The sequence below is a fragment of the Chiloscyllium plagiosum genome, unplaced genomic scaffold (assembly GCF_037043375.1).
Source record: "Chiloscyllium plagiosum isolate Xiang-an unplaced genomic scaffold, Cpla_swu_hap1 HiC_scaffold_37, whole genome shotgun sequence".
In the NCBI taxonomy this organism is placed as follows: domain Eukaryota; kingdom Metazoa; phylum Chordata; class Chondrichthyes; order Orectolobiformes; family Hemiscylliidae; genus Chiloscyllium; species Chiloscyllium plagiosum.
The window spans coordinates 5,386,476-5,409,100 of record NW_028270175.1 but is presented as its reverse complement, the minus strand read 5'-3'; the positions used below and the strand labels follow the sequence as shown (position 1 = coordinate 5,409,100).

Genomic DNA, 22,625 nt, shown 5'->3' with positions numbered 1-22,625 from the left:
GATCCTAAATTCAGAGATACAGTTAATGGAATCTCAGACTCGACACACGGTAAAATGAAGTGCATGTTCACGGTCACATCCAGTGAGGTTAATGTCATATTTGATGTGTGACAGAGCCATGAGTTATAGCACACCTCACATGTGGGAATAAAAGTCGTAATCCGTAACATATGTAAAATATCAGTCAATTTCCAACAGGGAAAGGGAATTAATGAGCGGTTTTGTAGATTTCTTAACCCAACAAAAGCAAGGAAGTGCCGAGAACAGTTGCAACACACACATTAAGCCGTAAAAATCTCACTTCATATCCAATGTCCCTTAGCTGACTAACTGCCATAAAAACTTCACCTCCAGTTATTATCAATCCCAGGGCTCAAGGTGGTTTTCCACCAAAATGTGAGGTACAAATACCTACACACAAACAAACAAACAAAAATGCGCCCCCCCCCCCCCCCCCCGCGACACACACACACTCACTTGCACCTATACACAGTCATCTCCACACACAGAGACACACAGATATGTACACACACATACCTCCACTGACACACCCATATACACAACAACACACATATGCACATACCTACATGTACACACACCTATATACACATACAACTGCATACACAGACATATGCAGACATGAATATACACAGACACACACACAGACAGACACACACACACAGCACATATGCATTGACATGCACACAGATATACGTACACACAATACACATGCATACACAAATGCATGCACATGGGACTTTAACACAGATGATCACCGATTTTTCAATATATTCTGATTTTGCCACTTATTAATACGAATGGACTATCCAGCAATGTGTCGGTGTGTTCAATGAGTCAGGGTATTAACTGCGCAATATTTCACAGTGACCTCAGCCTGGTATCAGATTGCTGATTTCTTGCTTTCAGTGTTGTGCACAGTGAGATAGTTCCATAATTCTTTATAAAATGTTTTCTTGGTATTGTACAAAGGAGCTGTGATACCTTGTAAGGTAAACATTAAAAGTTATGGAATTTAGTTGTGTCCTGTTACTGCAGGGATGACAGAAACACTACACGCCAAAAGATTACCCATGTAGAAAGTAGCTGTACAAAGATGCTACCTGCATCTCAAGATCTCTTCTACAACGAGATCACTTGTATAGGGAGACCACCAGTATGACTAGATCACCGATACAGGAAGGCCGCCTGTCCAACCAAGAACACCTGTACAACTAGATTACCTGTATGGGAAGACCACTGTACAACTAGATCACCTACATAGAAATACCATCATCTAACTAGATCACCTATACAGGAAGACCATCTGTACAATCAGATCACTTGTATGAGGGGGAATCTATATGACTAGATCACCTGTACGACTCAATCCCTTTACAGGAGGACCATCTGTACAACAAAATCACCTGTTTAACTAGATCACATTTAACTAGATGTACAGTGGACCATTTATCATTTTGATACAGTGTTCACTCTGTATTAATGATCCCCTCTGTACACAGTGGGACTATCTCCTGAGGCAGCACCCACACAGAGAGCAGCTCCATGGAACCCATTAAAGATCATCCGCAGTACTGTACAGAGGGTACTGTCCACACACCGAACCTCATTTACACAGAGTACAGTGGCATGTGGTGTCCCTGTACCAATGATGCCATCAAGACAGACAGAACCCCTCCAGGGAGACAGATGCCTCTCTTCAACGACCTTTAACCTCAGATTCAATCCTAAGTAAATGGCCGAATGCAGGTCCCATTGAAATGGGTGGTACGTTCTGATAGGACATCTATTTACATGGACTCAATGGTCCACACCCTCTGTCCTCACTCTGCCCGTCCTCTGGAAGAGGCTGTTAGGACGAGGACGAGAAGGAAGAGGAGTGGAGGAGATGATCAAGGGCAGGTGTGTATTTTTTAAAAAGATACGTTGCCAGGACGTGACATTCTCTGGCTCAGCGAGTGTTTATTGGGCAACTCTAACTGCCATCACAAATTGCTCAAGTATTCTGGGTGTTCAAAAATCTGATTGGGAGATCTGCCATGTTTTGACATCCAATGTTAGGTTTTTAATTTGATTTAAACTGTCCTTGGAGGAAGCTGATACTGGAACCCTGTAGAGAGTGATCACCTGTAGAGAAACAGATTATCTGTATGAAGTGATCATAGAGTCATACAGCACGGAAACAGACCCTTCCAACTCGTCCGCACCGATCAGACATCTCAATCCAATCTAATCCCATTTGCCAGCATTTGGCCCATATGTTTCTAAACCCTTCCTATTCATATACCCATCCAGATGCCTTTTAAATGTTGTAATTATACCAGCCTTCACCATTTCCTCCAGCAGCTCATTCCATACACGTACCACCCTCCGGTCCCTTTTATATCTTTCCCCTCTCACCTTAAACCTACGCTGTCTAGTTCTGGACTCCCCTACCCTGGGAAAAAAGACCTTAACTATTCATCCTAGCCATACCCCCTCTTGATTTTATAAACCTCGATAAGGTCACTCCTCAGCCTCTAACACTCCATGGAAAATAGCCTCAGCCTATTCAGCCTCTATTTAATTCAAACCCTCCAACCCCATCAATATCCTTGTAATTTTTTCTTGCACACCCTCAAGTTAAACAACATCTTACCGATAAGAGGGAGACCAGACTTGTACACAGTATTCCAAAAGTGGTCTCACCAATATCCTGTACAACCTTAACATGACATCCCAATTGCTACACTCAAAGAACTCAGCAATGAAGGCAAGCATGCTAAATGCCTTCTTAATCACCCTGTCTACCTGTAGGAATAGATCACCTGAACAGAGAGCTCACCTGTATAGAGACAGACCACCTGTAGACAGTGATCATCTACACAAAGAGATCAACCGTATGAAGTGATCGCCTGTAGAGACAGATCACCAGCACAGAGGGATCACCTGTACAGGCAAGTAAAACAGTAAGTCTTTTCATTTGTTTTCTTGAGAACCTTGTCTAATGTAGGGATTGTCTGTGATCACAGTGAGTGGGACTGCACCTTTTAAAAACTGAGTTTGAATTTGGGACAAACCCATTTGGTTTTAATTCTATCAATCGACAGATGTAGCTTTTCAAGTGGATGGGGCACCATCAGGCAGATTCGGTTTCCAACGTGTTATACGGCTGTGGAAAAAGGCAAAATGCCTCCTTAAATTAAAGGAAGAATAAATGAATGAATACCAGCCCACCCCAGTCAGACATTGTCTTTTTAATTAGAACTCTCCAGTCAGTGTGTATTTGACACAGACAGATGGTCAGACAGATAGCTTGCAACCCTGAGCAAAATGTGCAATTTAAATTTTCATCTAATTTTCACAAACTCCTAACTTCTAAGAATACTCAAAGATCCTCCAGCCTTTTATAAAACAATCTCCCAGGAATAGGGTCCCGAACTAAATTCGGGCACTAGCCAAATGTTTGAAAGAACAGGATTCTATTCAACACATAGAAAAAGACTTTTCAAACAGTTTGTGCCACCAGGTTATTTTAGGAAATGGTTATTCTTATAAGTCAGTTGGTGAGATGTGAGATAAAAAGGGAAACATGAAGAGGGATGAAAAGAATTTACTGAACTTCCTTTACATATTTTAAGATGTTTTTCATTTAGCTTCATCTACAACTAAGACAGTTTGGAAGCTGCCATTTTTTAATGCAAGTGTAAAGTCTGCCTTACGGCATGTTCAAACTCAATTAAGAACTTCAGCCGACTTTTCAACAGATTGTAAAAATGAATTTGGGATAACTTTGATCTTTGAAAGGTCGACTGGGATAAAACTTCTCTTCAAGAAGGTGGTGCTGTGGTTTTTAAAAGTTTTGAACTGTGATAATGGTCCATTTGAGTTTTCTTCCTCCTAATCTCCTCCATCCTGCAGCCCCCTCAGTTTCCTCCTCTCCCTCACACTCAGTTGGGAGTCATCCCCACCCTACACTCTCCCCACTCTGGACAGCACCACACCACAGCCCCCAAAGACACAGTGACACAGTTTATTGAGCCTTCGGTGAACATAAGAAATGAGATCCCATCGTGGAATTAGAGCTAATCTGAAATGCTGTGGCTGTCAAATCTTTAATTAGCTCTAAACCTGCTCAGACCCGGCTCAATGCGTACAATCTGGCATCAGAAATAACAGAAGGTGAAATGCACAAAACCTGTACTTAAAAAAAAATGAAGAAAAATAAGGAATATTTTGACAGCTGTTCAGACCTGAGGCAGGAGCTGTAGGGATGCCATGTACACTGTACTGTGCAGACTCTGAAATATACAGCGGCTTCACATTCAAAATGCACAAGGTTGTTTTCTGAACAGATGGAACTAATGACATGAAACAAAATAGATCATTTCATTTGGTTAAAAAAAACCCATAAAGGCACAAAACAGAATGAATGATAGGGGCTAAAGGGCAAAGGTGAAAGCAGGGCAACACTTAGTGAGTGAACGTGGGGAACATTCTGCCTTGTCTCTGTGCTTTTCACTCAGGAGGAGAACAGACTTCTCATTTCGTCTCTTCTATCCAAGGTGGCCAGTTCCTCGAATATCGAACTCAGCTCCACACAGTCTCAGCCCAGCCCCAGCTCCGACAATGTAACCTTCTCAGAGCGAAGGAGGTGCTCAAACATTTTCCCTTGGACAGGCCCTCTATGATAATGTCCGCAATAAATCCATTCTGGGAGGACTGTACAACAACAACAATATTTATTCATCTAACGCCGTTTATGGAATGAAATGTTCTTCACAGAACCATTATAAAACTATATTTGTCATCAAGCCATCGGGACAAAATAGCCATTTCCAGAGGTAGGCTTTAGGCAGCATCTTAACAGAGGGAATTGAGATCCGACAGGTGGGCAGGTGTATAAGATTATGAGAGGCACGGATAAGGTCAATGCACTCACTCTTTTTCCCAGGGTTGGGGAATCAAGGACAAAAGGGCACCAGCTTAAGGTTAGAGGGGAAAGAATAAGGGAATGTGAGGGGCAACTTTTTTTTTACACAGAGGGTGGTACACATATGGAATGAGCTGCCAGCAGAAGTCATTGATTAGAATCACTACAGTGTGGAAACAGGCCCTTCAGCCCAACAAGTCCACACTGGCCCTCTGAAGAGGAACCCACCCAGACCCATTTCCCTACCCTATATTTACTCCTGACTAATAGCTTACACGATGGACAATTTAGCATTGCCAATCCACCTAATCTGCACATCTCTGGATTGTGGGAGGTAACCCACACAGACACGGGGAGAATGTGCAAACTCCACACAGACAGTTGCCCAAGGTTGGAATCGAACTTGGGTCCCTGGTGATGTGAGGCAGAAGTGCTAACTACTGAGCCACCGTGCCACCCTTGGTTGAGGTGGGTACATTAACAACATTTAAAAGGCATTTGGAGAAATACATAGATCGGAAAGAATTAGAAGGATATGGGCCAAGTGCAGGGAAATGGGGTTAGCGTGGATGGACATTTTGGTCAGCATGGACCTGTTTGGGCTGAAGAGCTGAGACTGTGTAGAGATGCGTTAGATCTTCTAGTGCTCTAGTCCTCCGTGACTCCGTGACTCTGTGAGGTGTAGGGAAGGAATTCCAGAGCTTATTAGGAATGTTCAAAATGCAGGATTTAGAGGAGTTACAGAGATAGGGAGAATTGTGGGGCTTTCAGGGAGAGGGAGGGGCTGTAGGGGCTAGAGGAGGTTAAAGAGATAAGAAGAGTTGTGGGGGTTACAGGGATAGGGAGGAGCTGTAGGGGCTAGAGGAGTTTACAGAGATAGGGAGGGTGTGTAGAGGCTAGAGGAGGTTACAGAGATAAAGAGGGGTGTGGAGGTTACAGAGATAGGGAGGGTTGTGGAGCTGGATAGGGTTACAGAGTTAGAGTGATGAAGCCATTGAAGGGTGTGAAGACAAGATTGAGAATTTTACAAGCGATTTATTGTTTGACCAGGTGCTAATGTAAGTCAGTTGACATTGAGAAAATAGGAGAACAGGTCTTGGTGTGAACAGAGTTTGGAATGGGCTTGAGTTTAAAACATGGGAAACCAGTGTGTTAGAATATTCAAGTTTAAGAGTAACTATTACAAAATCTTCACAGAAAGGAATATTGAATGAAAAACATGATGTAAGATTGACAGATTGCAATAATTGTAGGTCAGCCAGCTGTTTGTGAAATTCATTGATGGGATGCTGATGTCACTGCCTACACCAACATCTATTATCCATGGGGCAATTTAGAGTTAACCACATTGCTGTGGGCCTGGAGTTACTTGTAGACTTAGAACAGGTTAGAGTTTTCTCTAAAGCACATTAATGAACCAGATGGCTTCCTAACAAGTTAATGGCTACATGGTGAATGGCAATGGGTATAATTAGACTGACTTTTGATTCCAGATTTTAATTAAATTCACATTTTATCAGCTGCTATGGTGGGATTTGAACCTATACCTTCAGAATATTGGCCGGATTTACTTGCCTAGTGACACGACCATTACACCATCAGCTCCCCCAATTGGCTTACAAGCAAGCATTTTATCAAATGATCACAGAGATCAGAAATACTCAATAACCTGAAATGAGGAAATGAAACCAGAACGCTATTGTTAAAATCTTTCTTTTTGGCATCGGGTGGAGGTATCTGAAATATTGCCACAATTATAAAAGTATTTAAACTCAGAAGCATCCAGTTTTCCAGAAAGCACCTGACTATTTCAGGTCAGAGTGTTGTACTTAATGAAGTGGTCTGATCATAGACTAGAGTTGACTGTGCTGCAGCAACACCTGCTCAACTAACTGCTGCACAGTAACTTGGCATCAGCCACCACTATCAGTCAGAGAGATGGAGGGAATGTTGCTTCACTCAGATGGTAGTGCCTGGGCCCCCTTCTGTCAGAATCCCATCAGATTAAAACCAACTTCAGAACCCAAGCCTCTGAGGGGTGTGGAATCTGAGGGTGACGCCTATTTTGGTTGGGGGGTGGGGGTGGGGTGCTCGGTGACAGTAACGTTTCAAAAATTCTGGAAAACTGGGCTGTTCAGTCAAAGATAAGAGCCAACAGTGAGAGATTAAACCAAAACCCAGTCTGTCTGGCGAAACTCCCCTGAGACATTTTCAAACCGTGGCCCTGGTCAACTTTCATAATCAAAACCAGTCGGTGTCATTGATCTCATTGTCATTCCTGGGCACAAATTGCCTGTCACCCTCACCAGTACCACCATAGTGACCACACTTTGAAATCACTTCTGGCTGCTTTGAAAGAAAAATCACTTGGTAAAATCACTTTCCAACTTCATTCACTTTATCATACAAGCGAAACTCTTTTATTAATTCCATAAACAACACTGTGCACTGGAATATTTTATTTGTGTTCAACGGTATGTTACACAGTGTGTAGACAGAATCATGATTATCACTGGAGAGCTTCAGATGAAGCCTCTGTCTATAAAACTAGTTTGAACATTACTCCAGTAAAACAGTCTAATCCAGTGTAACAGCCTTGAACACGCTGTAGCATCCTGCTGTATGAAAGAATACTTCCTGTTGTCAGTCTTTAACTAATACTTGAACTTGAGCTCTTTTGACCTGCTTCTGAGAACATCTGAAGGTATTGATCACAGTTTAAGTTTCTCTGCGTTTTATCTTGGATTTCTTTTGTAAGGTCCCCATTGATACAAGCAAATGCCTGATAATGTTCTGATCAATGCAGATTCATGCTCATCCCCGGTCAGTTAATGGCCCACGCAATCCTTTCCTATGTAAAGCCTGTGTTCGGTAATTTGTTCTGTTTCACAGCCATTATAACATGACCCAAACAGTGCCTGACAATTTCTAGAAAGTATATTCTTGACAATTTTTTACCACCCCGTGCATTTTCTAAATTCTTTCTTGTATCCTTTCTCTCTAAATTAGCTTTCAATGTTTAACAACTTCTCGTAAGAGGAATTCCCATTTTGGGATTAAATTGGTTGATATCACTATCGTGGAAAGATAACTGGACAGAGTCATTAAAACCGAAAACGGGAGACTCCCCACCATCATTGAGGGAGCAAGTCAATGACAACACATACTGACATTATCCTGCACTGTCTCCCTGTACAATTTTTAAACTAATCCCTCAATCAGCTCACTTACACTCTCTAAACTGTATCAGAAAAATGGAAATGCAAAAATGGTTTTAAATTTTATTTTGGGCAAAGAAATACTGATGATGAAATTTCAGAGGGTCAGTGCCGAGGGAGTGCTGCACTGTCGGAGGGTCAGTGCCGAGGGAGTGCTGCACTGTCGGAGGGTCAGTGCTGAGGAAGTGCTACACTGTCAGAGGGTCAGTGCCGAGGGAGTGCTGCACTGTCGGAGGGTCAGTGCTGAGGAAGTGCCACACTGTCAGAGGGTCAGTGCCGAGGAAGTGCTGCACTGTCAGAGGGTCAGTGCCGAGGAAGTGCTGCACTGTCGGAGGGTCAGTGCCATGAGGGTGCTGCACTGTCAATGAAACCTGTTTTACTAACAGAGGAAAAATAAGGATATCCTATGTTGTCCTGATCCTGATCAATATTTAGCACTGATCAATACCAATAATTTGTCATTTCTTTCTCTGATGCTTGAGGAAAGTCTCGTGGGCAAATTGGCAACAGCGTTTATCTATGTAAGTGCAGTGACCAGACCTCCTTGGAGTACAATTGCTATGAAGTTTCTGATGCTCTGAGGAACATATAAGGTGTTATATAAATGCATGATCTTTGCTAAGTAGGGGCTGATAACATTTCAGCAATTGACAACATCCTCAGCTATTATGATTATTGATTATTGGAAATAAAAGCAGCAAGTACAGGGAACATATGTTGCAGCATGGTCGCTCAGTGGTTAGCACAGCTGCCTCACAGGGTTCAATTCCAGCCTCAGGTGACTGACTGTGTGGAGTTTGCCCATTCTCCCCCTGTCCACGTGAGTTTCCTCCGGGTGCTCCAGTTTCCTTCCACAGTCCAAAGGCATGCAGATTAAGTGAATGGGCCATGCTAATTTGCCTGTAGTATCCAGGCTGGGTGGGCTGCTCCTCAGAGGGTCAGTGTGGACTCAATGGGCTGAATGGCCTGCTGACACACTGTAGGGATTTTGCATTCTATTCTGTATAACAGGCCCATCCATATCTGAAGAGGGAAAGGACAGGTTTGTATTTTGGACATAGCTGCTTTATCAAAACTTTTCTAAGAAATGGCTGACTCCACATTTCCAACATCTCTTTTCTATTTCCAATTCAGACCAGGTTTAGACTTTGTCTTTGTCTCTCCTGATTACATCAGGATAATTACCTCTATGATATATTAAAAGCCAGATGTTTCAATCATTTGAAAGCCAGGGGTAAGCCAGTTTTTTTAATATATTGATGCACGGTATGTGAATGGTCCAGCATTTATTGTCCATCCCTAGTTGCCCCTTGAGAAGGTGGGGGTGAGCTGTCTTCTTGAGCCGCTGCAGTCTTTGTCCCAATTCCCAACAGGAACTAACAGCAGCTTAGGTACATACCTGAGAGCAGTTCCTTTAATTGGGGAGTCAGGCAGGGAAGGAGGAATAGCAACCAAAAACACCAGTTAAAAGGTTTTATTTTAAAAGCAGCCAGGGTTAAAACAAATGTAAGATCCCAACTACGGAGGCCAGCACAAGATTGCTTGATAAGGTAAAAACAAGGACTGCAGATGCTGGAAACCAGAGTCTAGATTAGAGTGGAATAGAGGTCCTGATGAAGGGCTTTTGCCCGAAACGTCAATTTTCCTGCTCCTTGGATGCTGCCTGACCTGCTGTGCTTTTCCAGCACCACTCTAATCTAGACCAAGATTGCTTCATGTCCTGATTGGGTTCTCCCTTCAGTGTGGAAACAGGCCGCTAGCCCATCGAGTCCACACCGACCCTCTGAAGAGCATCCCACCCACTCCTCTACTCCTGTATTTCCCATGGCTAACCCATTCTAGCCTGCACATCCCCAGACACAAGGGGTAATTTAGCATGGGAGAAAGTGAGGACTGCAGATGCTGGAGAGTCAGAGTCGAAAAGTGTGGTGCTGGAAAAACACAGCAGGTCAGGCAGCATCCAAGGAGCAGGAGAGTTGACACTTTGAGCATAAGCCCTTCATCAGGAATTTAGCAAGAGCAATCCACCTGACCTGCACAACTTTAGACTGTGGGAAGAAACCCACACAGACACAGGTGAACGCAACATCACACAGCCAGTCACCCAAGGATGGAATTGAACCCAGGTCCCTGGTGTTGTGAGGTAATGGTGCTAACCACTGAGCCACCCTATATTCAGAGGCCAAGGCTTTTCATTCTTTGCATTAATTTCACAGCAAGAGACAGAGTCAGAATCAATCAGTTTGTAATGTATCTCATGGATCTTCAGATCAAGAGAACTAGGAGCAATGGGTCATCCATTCACCCATGTATCTGTCCATCTGTCTCTTGTCAGTCAGTCAGCTTTCCATCCTACCATTGAGCTTTGTCCCATGTTAGACGTTGACGGTGCATGTCACAGGGTGTACCTTTAATGGCACAGGGCAGCAGGAAAACAAAGCTAAGGTGGCAAACAAGTTAATCTCAGATTTGGTGCTTTACCACAGAGCTCTCAGTGACCAGGTAAGTTGGAATGCCAATGTTCAACTGAACAACAGCGTTTCCAAAACACAACCTGAAATAGAACAACACAAGCATGCTGATCGTTCACTGCTGATTATTTTAAACAAATACTGAGATGTTTCCATGGATGTTTGTGTTTTGCAACAACCACCCCATGCGCTGCTTAGACATTTCCTGGCACTTCTTGTTATGTTGAACATTGTTGCCACTACACTGATCGTCAACCTCAAACAGTGTCCTAAAGGGAGTTCTCACAAAATCACCTGAACTATGGCCATCGGAACATGGTCACCTTACAAATAGCACAACAGCTCAAAATACATTTACAATTGGTGCTTCAAATTAGATACAGAAATAAAAGCTCAGCAGGTCTAGCAGCATCTGTAGAGAGAAATCAAAGTTAATGGCTCAGGTTTGGTGACCCTCTTCAGACCCTTCTTGTTTTGAAGGGGATCACTGGACCCGAAACATGAGCTCTGATTTCGCTTCACAGATGCTGCCAGACCTGTGAACTTTTCCAGCAATTTCTGTTTTTCATCCTCAGTTTATGTCAACAGACTGTTGGTCGGTTTAATGCTTTAACATAAAAAAATTATTTCTTTTCATACAGATTGGATTCTGGATTTATATCAAAATGTAGGAACCAGGAGCCGAAGTGGGCCATCCAATAGGATCATGGCTGAGCCTCTACCTCAACACCATATTCCCACCTGCTCTCATACAGTCATACAGCCCAGAAACAGACCCTTCAGTCCAACCAGTCTGTGCTTAACATAATCCAAACTAAACTAGTCCCACCTGCCTGCTCCTGGCCCATATCCTTCCAAATCTTTCCTATTCATGTACTTATCCAAATGTGTTTTAAACATTGTAATTGTACCCAGATCCACCATTTCCTCTGGTAGTTCATTCCACACGCAAACTTTTATAAATCTTTCTCCTCTCACCTTAAAAATGTGCCTCTAATCTCAAAATCTCCCATCCTAGGTAAAAGGCACCTGCCAATGAACTCTATCTGTGCCCCTCGTTATTTTATAAACTTCTATAAGATTGCCTGACAATCTCCATCACTTGAAGAAATGAATATGATTTGAGTCGGTTAAAATGGAGCAGAGACTTAAGGCAATGTCATCCTCTGGATGCCCAGACCTCACCTTCCCTTCCCAACCATTCCTTAGTTCACTCCCCCCTCCCTACCCCCCCCCCCCCCCCCCTGCCCCCCTCAATTAGGATGGGCAGGTGCTGAAATTAACAGCCAACCCCCACTGTGAATAAATCAATAAAATGAAGGGTTAATTAGAGCTCACTTGACTACACTATGAGCCAGCGTGCACCCTAATACAGGGCAATGAGCAGGTGGGTGGAAGTGGGCAGCTGATATATTTGCAAATTTTTACAAGGTAGGAATGGGGAGGGGAGTCACAGCCAACAGGGAATGCCCTTGGTGCATGAGGGCATTCCCCGCCCTCCACCACAGCCCCCCAAGACAGGCCACAACCAATCACAAACATCTTTGTTTGTGCTCAATATGACTCCAACCAGGATTCCCTCCTGATGCCCTTTCACTCCTATCTTGTTAAGGTTCTGTGATGCCACACTGGGTAAAGTGCAGCCTTGATGTCAAGGGCTGCCCCTCTCCTCTCCCCTCTGGAATTCAGCTCTTTTGTCCATGCTTGAACCAAGGCTGGAATGAGGTCAGGAGCTGAGAGGCCCACGTGGAACCCAAACTGGGCATCACTGAGCAGGTTATTGCTGTACAGGTGCTGCTTGATAGCACTGTTGATGACCCCTTCCATCACTTTACTGATGATCAAGAGTAGACTGATGGGGTTGGATTTGTCCTGCTTTGTGTACACCTGGTGCTGCTCCTGGCATGCTCTCCTGCACTGTCCATTGAGCCAGGGTTGATCCCCTGACTTGATGGTAATGGGGGAAAATGCCAGGCCATGAGGTTGCAGATGATGCTGGAGTACAGTTCTGCTGCTCTCGATGGCCCACAGCACCTCATGGATGCTAGGCCATTGGAGAGGGCATTTAAGAGTCAGTCACAATGCTGTGGATCTGGAGTCATGTTTTGACCTGGTTTCCTTCAGCGAGCCAGAAGGATTTTTACAGGAATCAAACATGGTCACTATGACTGAGATTAGCTTTATCAATTCCAGATTTTTCATCAATTTATTTTTAAAACAAGGGCTCTGTTAGCTCAGGGTTGGGATTTGAACCCATTGTCCCAGAATGGGTAGTACAATATCTTTACCACAACCTCTCCTCTGTCCCACTGCCTTTGATACAAATGACCACCCATTTGCTCTCACACAGAGTCCTATTGTCTTATCCAGGTTAACACTCACTCTGGTTATAGAGGGTTCCAACTGACCAAATCACCAGCCCATTCCATTCACCTTCTATCACAATGACAGCACATTTTCAGCGAAACCTCCCAGGGTTGGGGAGAACTCAACAGCAAACAGACGTTAGAGAGAGGATTGGGGAGGTAACTAAAGGGTTAACCGATAAAGTAACTTTTGGAAGTGGACAGTCAGTGACCCACCAGTGGAGGTAGACCATGTGAAGGGTATAGACTGGGACAGGAGGATGGAGAGTGCCCCAGAGAGAGTAAATGGCAATGCCTTTGAGGGATTTAGAGAAAAAAGCAAGAATTTTGAAATCCACATAAATAGAAATTCAATGGACCAAGCATTCAATCTTATAATTTGGATCCCAAAATAAAAACAACTACAAGAATTCCCAGGCACCACACAATTCAAACTCAATCACAGTTACCAACCAAAGACCAATCAGATCTCTCTCCATGCTGCTGGTAATATGGAATTTCAACACCCCCAAATTCTTCTTCCTCCTTTGAAAATTCCATGATTCCAGTCTAAATAGGTAGCCCAGATTCAGTCAGCAAGTGTCTCCCAATTATTCACATATTGCTGCTTATCACTGTCACTATGTTCAGTCCAGCATGTCCCTAATAGCCTCTTGTGAAACATTAATATTGTATAGTAATGGGACTTAAATTTGCATTTGGCTTCATCGGGTGGGATTAATTAAGCCAAGGTGCAAATATTTCAATTTGGCCCTTTTTCACTTTATGGTTTATAAATTGTCTGTGGAAATTCTGATCCAAGCACGGTTGTGTTTTTTTAAATGAGTGATGCATTTAGGGATTCAGCTGTCCAAGCGACTGTGCACATCTAATGAGCAGGTAGTGTCATTCATGAATATAGTGTGGCTGGGGTATATGGCAATCCGCCAAGGGGTATATCCATGTGTACGGTACACTCAGGCATGCTTTTACACAAATGAATAAATAGGTGCAGCATGGGTCACTTTTAATGAAATTACAGCAATTATGTAAATTTACTAGCCAAATAAAGACTAAACAGTACTGGAACATCTGGGTGGGAAATCGGCTCTTTACAGTTCATTCCATGCTGTTAGCAAGTGTTTATTTCATTGACAATAAATTGAAACAAAAAAAGCTATCAATTGTTACATTCATTCCACGTTAATTGAAAACATTTGGTCGGGAATTCCTTGTACAGCAAAGACCTCATTCAAAGTTTATTCCTGCTACATTTACAGTGACAGTTCTATCCAGCCTTGCTCTGCTGTGGTGTATTTAGCTTACAGTGCCCCAGGAATACCCTGAAGAAGTTTTATGAATGTCACAACGTGCTGTGAAGTATTTGAATGAGATGAAGCAGGGATTACGAACAAGGAACAAGAGGAGGCCATTCAGCCCTTTGAGCCTGCTCCCCCATTAATATAAGATCATAGCTGATCTGCTTTTAACCTCAACTCTACATTCCTGCATACCCCATTGATAATCTTTCACCCACCTTGGTCATCAAGAATGTATCTATGTCAAAGGAACAGAGGAAGACAGTCAAAGCATTACTGGCACCACTAACTATGCCCCTAACATTGAGCAGGAAGAGATCCCATTTACTCTCCAGAATCCAATTCACAGTCAGTTTTGGAAAAGACTGTGATATTTCACCTACTTACAGGTGACAAAGAAAAATCCTCATTTTTTTTTGTTAAGACACCACAGAACCCCTTTGAATAGACTGGCAGGTTGCAGAATGGATGGGGTAAGTGCTTCTTAAGAGGACTTTTTTTGTTGAAAACGCTAAACATAACCGTGTAAATGAGAATCCTCAGCAAGTGAATAAAACGTACTGACAAATAAATTATTCACTTAACAGGAATTGACCAGAGCAGCAAACAACGAGAAGAAATGTTATTGGGTCCTGACAGCTTTACAGTCCTTCAGGCAATTTGGGAATGGTCTGAATGGTTACAAATGAAAGTGTGAGTGACATTAATTAAGCCAGGCAATTTAAGCTACAGTATAAACACAGTACAGAACTCCCTTTGAACATGTATTGCATACTATAGACAAAAGAGGTGACAATGCTGGCAGTAGGTTCTAACACTGAATGGTATAAGATTAAGGCCAGGCATTGAGATGAACAAGTAGCCCATTAACCCCTTGTCACTGAGTCCTCTTGTCAAGGCTTAAGGACAGACCAGCTGTATTCTAAACATTTTAAACCAAACACACTTTAGGTGGAAACAATGAGTGTTTTACAGAAGAAAGCTTTTCTCCTTTTTTTTTGTGTGGCTTCGACATGTTATGACAGCCATTACCCTCATTGGCAGAATCCCTCTTTATTGGCATACCATAATTGTAATTTGAAACTGTCAAAGAAAATTAAAGTGATATGACACTTGTTTAAAAACATTCAAGGAATTATAATTGTAACGACGTTTTATGTGGTTCCTTTACAAATACATTTGGATTGCTACTAACTCCTGCTTGAAGACCTGTAATTAAGGATAGCGGCTGTTCTATTTGGTACACAGCTGTCATAATATTTCATTAAATATATCCTAAGCACCCCCTGTGACAAGGTTAAGGTGAGTAAAATACGTTTCTACATGTGTTCTCTGATCACATTATCAAAGGATAGCTAACTCCTTAACCTGGTAAGGATTAAAATAGCATTTTTTTAAAAGCAGAATGGAAACCAAACTCTGCTCTGGAGTTTGTTGGCATTTCAACATACAGTTGTAGGACTAACCTTTCTCCATATATTTTATAGGACTATTACACTGGATGTGGACTTAAGAAAGGGATACATTAGAAGATGCTCAATTGACAGATTGCTGACAGGAGTTTACCCTGTGACTGTGTCAGAGCTACAGAACCAATTGTGATTGGTGAATAATGATCAATAAGCTACAAAATAAAACAGAAAGCGAAAAATGTTTTAAGGTTATCGCTATCACCTTCACTTCAGCTACTACAAAAATAAAGGGCCCACTGATATGTCCTTTAGTTTCCTGCAAAGTGACTTTACCACCCACAGAAGGTTTTCTCAGCCATTTTGGAATCCCATTACTAGAGACGGAAGTTAAAATTATGGTCAGATCCAGCTATGTATTTCAATAACTTGTCACACTGCTAGTTCCATGTTCCAACTCTTGAGTTTTCTTTGATGAATCAATTGCAAGGTATTAGGGATCAGGCTTCATGCTAACTCCACACTGCACTGGCCCACTCAATGCTTCTTTTCCTGGTTGCAGTGGAGATTTAAAAACAAATTCTGCCTTTTGAGTCTCTGCAATAAGAACCTGCGATGAACCTGTGACAAATTTATTTGATATCAATAATTATTTTCTGACTGAACCAGTCCTGGAGATTGACTGAGGTAAGACATTACTCGCAGACCCCCCACTTGAATGAATTATTCAAATAAAAAACAGTCAATAACAAAAACTGTATTCCACTCCCCACACCCTTCAAAATCAGCATTAACAAATAAAATTTGCTGTAAACAAACTAATGTATTTAGAACAGAAACAAGGCTTTATATTTACAATAATAGGGAAGTTCACTGGACAATCTATTAGTCAACTTCCTGATCAAAGTTAACAATGCTGCTCTCTCCAGACAACGGAAAAATCCCAGCATCAATTTCTGACTTAGTTAATCCTAATAATCCTTATTACCCCAGCAAGGCTGTGGGGAAACCAGCCCAGGATCATGTAACTCACTGCCATGCTGTGAGATACCAGTGGAGAACAGAGCTTGATTTGGCCCAGTTGCGAAGCCACAGCAATTGAACAGTTTGCTCACGAAATCAACGTGAAGCAGGTACATTTGGTCAGCTATTCCCAGGCTGCTGTGGGATTGCATGCTGTATCTGCTTTCAAAAGAGGAGGTAATTATTCTTTTTAGAGAAAAGGATGAGAGACAAAAGCTCCAGCCTAGACTGTTGGGATAGAAAATGTTTAGTCATTCTTGAAACCGAGTGGGAAAACTTGAGAGAGTGTGCCTTGAGGGTGTCCTTAAGAGTACATTGATTGGAAGGTTTATCTGTCATTTATCTATTCCTGTGCCTGACCTGGAGCACTGAGCAATGAAGGTGAGTAAGTGGTAATGTTACTCCTCATGTCCTTTTCCATCCTCCTTCAGTTCTGAAGAAGGGTCACTGGATTTGTAACATTAACTGTACTTCTCTCTTCATAGATGCTGCTGAGTTTCTCCAGCATTTTACTTTTACGATGCTCCTTAATATGTATATTAAGAAAGAGACCTTGGAGTGTAGGTTCATAGCTCCTTGAAAGTGGAGTCGCAGGTAGATAGGATAGTGAAGAAGGCGTTTGGTATGCTTTCCTTGATTGGTCAGAGTATTGAGTACAGGGGTTGGGAGGTCATGTTACAGCTGTACAGGACATTGGTTAGGTCATTGTTGGAATATTGTGTGCAATTCTGATCACCTTCCTTTCGGAAAGATGTTGTGAAACTAGAAAGGGTTCAGAAAAGATTTACAAGGATGTTGCCATGGTTGGAGAATCTGAACTACAGGGAAAGGCTGAACAAGCTGGGGCTGTTTTCCCTGGAGTGTCGGAGGCTGAGGGGTGACCTTATAGAGGTTTATAAAATTATGAGGGGCATGGATAGGATAAATAGGCAAAGTCTTTTCCCTGGGATCAGGGAGTCCAGAATTAGAGGTCATAGGTTTAGGGTGAGAGGGGAAAGATATAAAAGAGACCTAAGGGGCAACTATTTCACGCAGAGGGTGATACGTGTATGGAATGAGCTGCCAGAGGATGTAGTGGAGGCTGGTACAATTGCAACATTTAAGAGGCATTTGGATGGGTATATGAATAGGAAGGGTTTGGAGGGATATGGGCCAGGTGCTGGCAAGTGGGACTAGATTGGGTTGGGATATCTGGTTGGCATGGAGGGGTTGGACCGAAGGGTCTGTTTCCATGCTGTACATCTCTATGACTCTAAATGTAAAATAGAAAGAAGCATTTTTATGCATTATGATGAGAGCATTTATATTTTAATGAAGAAATGACACTCAATCCTCAATTAAATCGGATCAACAACCTTAAAGGAAAGTAACAATCAAAATCCCTGATTCCAGGTGGAAGGTGCAATACACTCAACTTTTCAACATGCAAAGCTTTTCTGCAATGTCAACTTATCAGAGTTGACATAGGCTGACACACTGAAAGATCAATGAAACCAATACCCTCTTTCCATTCAGAGCATTCCTGCAATATCTGTCCTCACAGAACAACAGGACCAGGCCATTCAGTCCATCGAGCCTGTCCCATCATTCAATTGGATTGTGTCTGATCCATACCCCAACCAATAGCTTCAAAGCCTGTTAGAATCGAATGGGAAAAGTGGACTTTATCCAAGTGCTCCTGCATCAGCAGCTTGGATTCCTCATCTACCCCTTTCAATGCTGTTGCAGATTTGCTAAATCTATGAAACTAATGACACACTGTCACACACATTCCTCCTCCTGGAGGTTTGAGATGGTAACCCAAAGCCCTTTGATTCGTTTTCTTAAGAGACTTAGTGCAAGAGATTAGAAAACCCATTGTAGCAAACAGTCTGTAGTGCAATGCAGCAGTTTCCAATGAACTAACGCAAACAGGTTTCTATCTGAGCCAATGCATTGTATTCCTCCCCCTCTATATCTGCTTCATGCAAAAAATCAAGCTCCCAATTCTTACAATTTTGTAATTCAGAGAAAGGTTGTTAAGCACACAATGTTTTTGCATAGCAGTTGTCTGTATTTGAAAATATTGCTTGCATTATGCAAAGTTAAGACCAATTATTGTTCTCATTCTTCTATTATAGCAGGCTATTGATTAATTCGGTGCCATTAATAATTTTCCTCAGCACTGTGTTTACGACTTAAATACAGCCTCAATGAATCATGTATTGAATCTATTGTAATCTATGAAGCTTACCTGATCTTCAGCGGTGGGAAGCTTGTCTTGTAACCAGGTCTTAAGCTATGGGAGGTCACTCTGCACTAACCAATGTTGCTGTCCATGTTACATCCATGAGTGGTTTCAAACGGACAAATATTTCTTCATCTGTAGGGGAAATGTTACATCAAATTAATTCTTAATTGTGGTACTTTGCGATTCTATTCAATTGGTGAAGATCATGTGAAAGGAAGATATTAATAGGTGGCATCATCATGGTATAAAGGGTGCTCTCATCCGGATTGGCCAAGATCATTGGCCCACGTACTTTCCTCAGTGTGCGTTCGGGATAGGGGAGGGGAGTGACACAAAGACACATGTAATACAATTCCAAGGGCATCCTGATGGGAACTATCCTTGAATTGAGGAAAAATGTCTTCACCCAGAGCGTGGGGAGCCTGTGGAATTCTCTGCCACAGAAACTGTGTGAGGCCAAAATACTGAATGCTTTCATGAAGGAGTTCGATGTAGTTCTTAGGGCTAAAGGGGTAAAAGGGTATGGGGAGGAAGTGGGAATTGAATTGAATGATCAGCCATGATTGTGCTGAATGGTGGAGCAGGCTCGAAGGGTTGAATGGCCTGCTCCTGTTCCATCTTTCTATGTTGCTATAGCCCTCAATGTGGGCTATCCCCCATCCCAACTATGAGACAATATTTGTGAGGTTTAACTCTTGGTTTATGTGGCAATGTACAAGAAAAACTGTAAAATACTCTTACAGGCTAAAATGATGCAGAGCAAACTGGAGGGATTTTGTGTCGGCATTTCAAGAACCGTTAGAATCTTTGCTTTAAATTACATCAGAACACAAATAGGCCATTCCGCTCCGGTCCTAGTCCAGAACTCGAAGGCACAGGTTTAGGGTGAGAGGGGAAAGATATAAAAGAGACCTAAGGGGCAACTTTTTCACACAGAGGGTGGTACGGGTATGGAATGAGCTGCCAGAGGAAGTGGTGGAGGCTGGTACAATTGCAACTTTAAGAGGCATTTAGATGGGTATATGAATAGGAAGGGTTTGGAGGGATATGGGCCGGGTGCTGGCAGGTGGGACTAGATTGGGTTGGGATATCTGGTCGGCATGGACAAGTTGGACCGAAGGGTCTGCTTCCATGCTGTACACCTCTATGACTCTATGTCAGCTCCTCATAGCCCTCGATTCCCCGAAATCTATCTCACTCCTACTTCAACATTTTCAGTGATTGAATCTCCACAACTCTCCAGGGTAGAGAATTCCAGAGATTTACTACATGCTGGAAGAAGAAATTCCTTTGTTTCTCATTTTCAAATGAGTGCCATTTATAATTAGATCAGGGTCCCAAACCGCAGTTGGGGGGTGGGGGGTGGGATTGCAAAGGGTCATGAGTTGTAGGCTCCAAGGGAAATAATGGCCACTGTGGACAGTAATGGTTGCTGTGCAGTTCTGACTGAGGTACAGAAGCTAACAGGACCCACACTCTTTCTTGCCCTCTCCCCCTCCATCCTCACTGTTCTGACAGGCCTCTCTCTATCCTTCCAACCTCAGTGTTCTGGCAGATCCCACTCTCTCTCTCCTCCCCCTACACTCCCTATCCCTCCATCCTCATTGTTCTGACAGGCCCTGCTCTCTTTCTATTTCTCACTCTCTCGTTCTTATCCCTCCATCCTCAGTGTTCTGACAGGCCCCACTCTCTCTCTCTCCCTTTCTACTCCCCCACTCCATTCCTCACCGGTCTGACAGGCCCTACTCTCTCTCTCTCTATCTATCCCCCCCATTCCTCTCTCTCTCTATCCCCCCCATTCCTCTCTCTCTCTATCCCCCCCATTCCTCACCTGTCTGACAGGCCCAGCACTTCCCCCGCCTCCACAGGCTCTGTTCGCCCATCCTGAATCTCACCCTGACGACTCTCACTGTGAGCTCATGACATCCTCAAGCCTCAACATGGGGTCGGAGTGTGTGAAAATATTTAGGAAGCGCTGAATTAGATAATTTGTTGAGATCCGTGCTTTAACAGTGGAAACGTGAAGAAACAAGAAGGTTGGGGAATTTCGACCCTCTGTAATGTTATCAGACTGATGGATGATGGATGACAGCAGTTAAGTCTGTCTTGTGTTCTCCAGAATTATTTCACTACAGCACTTGCATCAAAAGAAATGTCAGAAGCTTGGAATCTGACAGCTGATTCCCATCCAGAATCATTTCAATTTCAACCAAAATGATTCATTGCTGGTGTTTCCTATATAATGATACATCCAAACAGTTCATGCTGTCAATACACTCCATCCAACAAAGCACTACACAGCTTGAGTCAGCTGCTGGTGGGCTGAGAATGGGAAATACAAAGACAGGAGCGATTTTGACAAGAAAACTGAAATTTCAAACCTGTTAATTATTCCGAAAATGTCTCAAAGTACCTTTATCAAGAAACCCAAGCTGAGAAAATAAGTGAACTGTTGCATCAATAAAGAATGGCAAAGACTGGCTTTCTACAAACATTGATTCCATCGAGGTCCCCAACCCTCACAGAAAAGCAAAGTTATGAGCTGGCCCAAAGATCCAAGCAGGCTGGAATCATCTTGCTGTCATTTCCAAATCGGTTCAAATCTCTTCCATTCTCCGCAGTCCACTCCCACCTGTTTCCATCAAGTTCCTCTTGGAATTGTGCCAAACCTGAGCTGATGGGACATCCCGAAACTCTGGGCAATAACGGGTCTCCAACTTGATTATGAAGGCTGGACTAGGAGTTGCTTTTCCAATACTGGACCACTGTTACAGAGTGGCTCACAAACCCTCAAACATGGATAGACACCCAACAGTTTTGTCCCACAGGGACATTTCTTTTTGTTGCACTTTAACCAGGGAATTGGTCGATAAAGAAACTAGTGGCTGAGGATTATTAGCCTCCCCATTCTCATAATTTGCATAAAGCACAGTGTAATAATCCATAATAAACGCCACACCCTGTGCATAATTCTTCAATTTGGTTAAATCTGCACAGACTCTCTGGAGTCTAACAAAGCCACAACCACCCACTGTTATATCTTTAATTCCATTATTTTATTAAAGGTGTTGCAAGAGAATGAAAAGGCAAGAATGTATGAAATGGAAGAAAATTCAACAGCCACAGTGTCTGCTCTTTCTAAGAAGCCAAGTGCTGCTCTGCACACTAATGGGCTTTCCCTAACTTGTAAAGAAAAATTAAATTGATACAGGAATTTAATGTAATATTGGGTAATATGCACAGTGCTGAAGATGATGGGTTAGACACCAGATATTTATAGAAAATAATACATATTAAACGCTACAAGAATGCAAATGCACAAAATACTCTGCTTAAGTGTGGTGTTACTGTATGAATGCTTAATGTGTTTCACTTGTTTAATTTGTTAACATTTTACTAACCTGCTGATAAACAGGTTAACATCACTTAAAACAGTGGGCAAAGTAGTTTCATACAAATGCACTGAGAATTTTAATGTTTTTCAGCCAGCAACTTGAGAAAAATGACTGGAAACAAACTTTTCGAGAAACTCAAACTTTCTGAAAATCCCTCTTGGTGCAACTGGCCATTGGACCAAACCTGCTGGCGCTGCCCACTGAGGGAACACTGTGTCAAAATGATAGACAGTCCTGTTTAAACTGATTCAGCTCCTAATCATGTCAAGTGCAATACAGACAACA

The 22,625-nt window shown here is 42.7% G+C and overlaps 1 protein-coding gene across 14 annotated transcripts in view; it reads right to left on the bottom strand.

The window, feature by feature from the left end:
- The window catches only part of casz1 (castor zinc finger 1), a 402,949-nt gene that overhangs the window by 345,466 nt on the left and 34,858 nt on the right, over nucleotides 1-22,625 (bottom strand). For 13 of the 14 annotated variants that reach the window (XM_043676242.2, XM_043676250.2, XM_043676245.2 and 10 more), the window contains exon 2: nucleotides 18,949-19,077. The exons of the other annotated variant lie outside the window; for it this stretch is intronic. The gene's annotated coding sequence lies outside the window, so the exon portion shown is untranslated. The remainder of the gene's footprint in view (nucleotides 1-18,948; nucleotides 19,078-22,625) is intronic. 14 annotated transcript variants of the gene reach the window in all.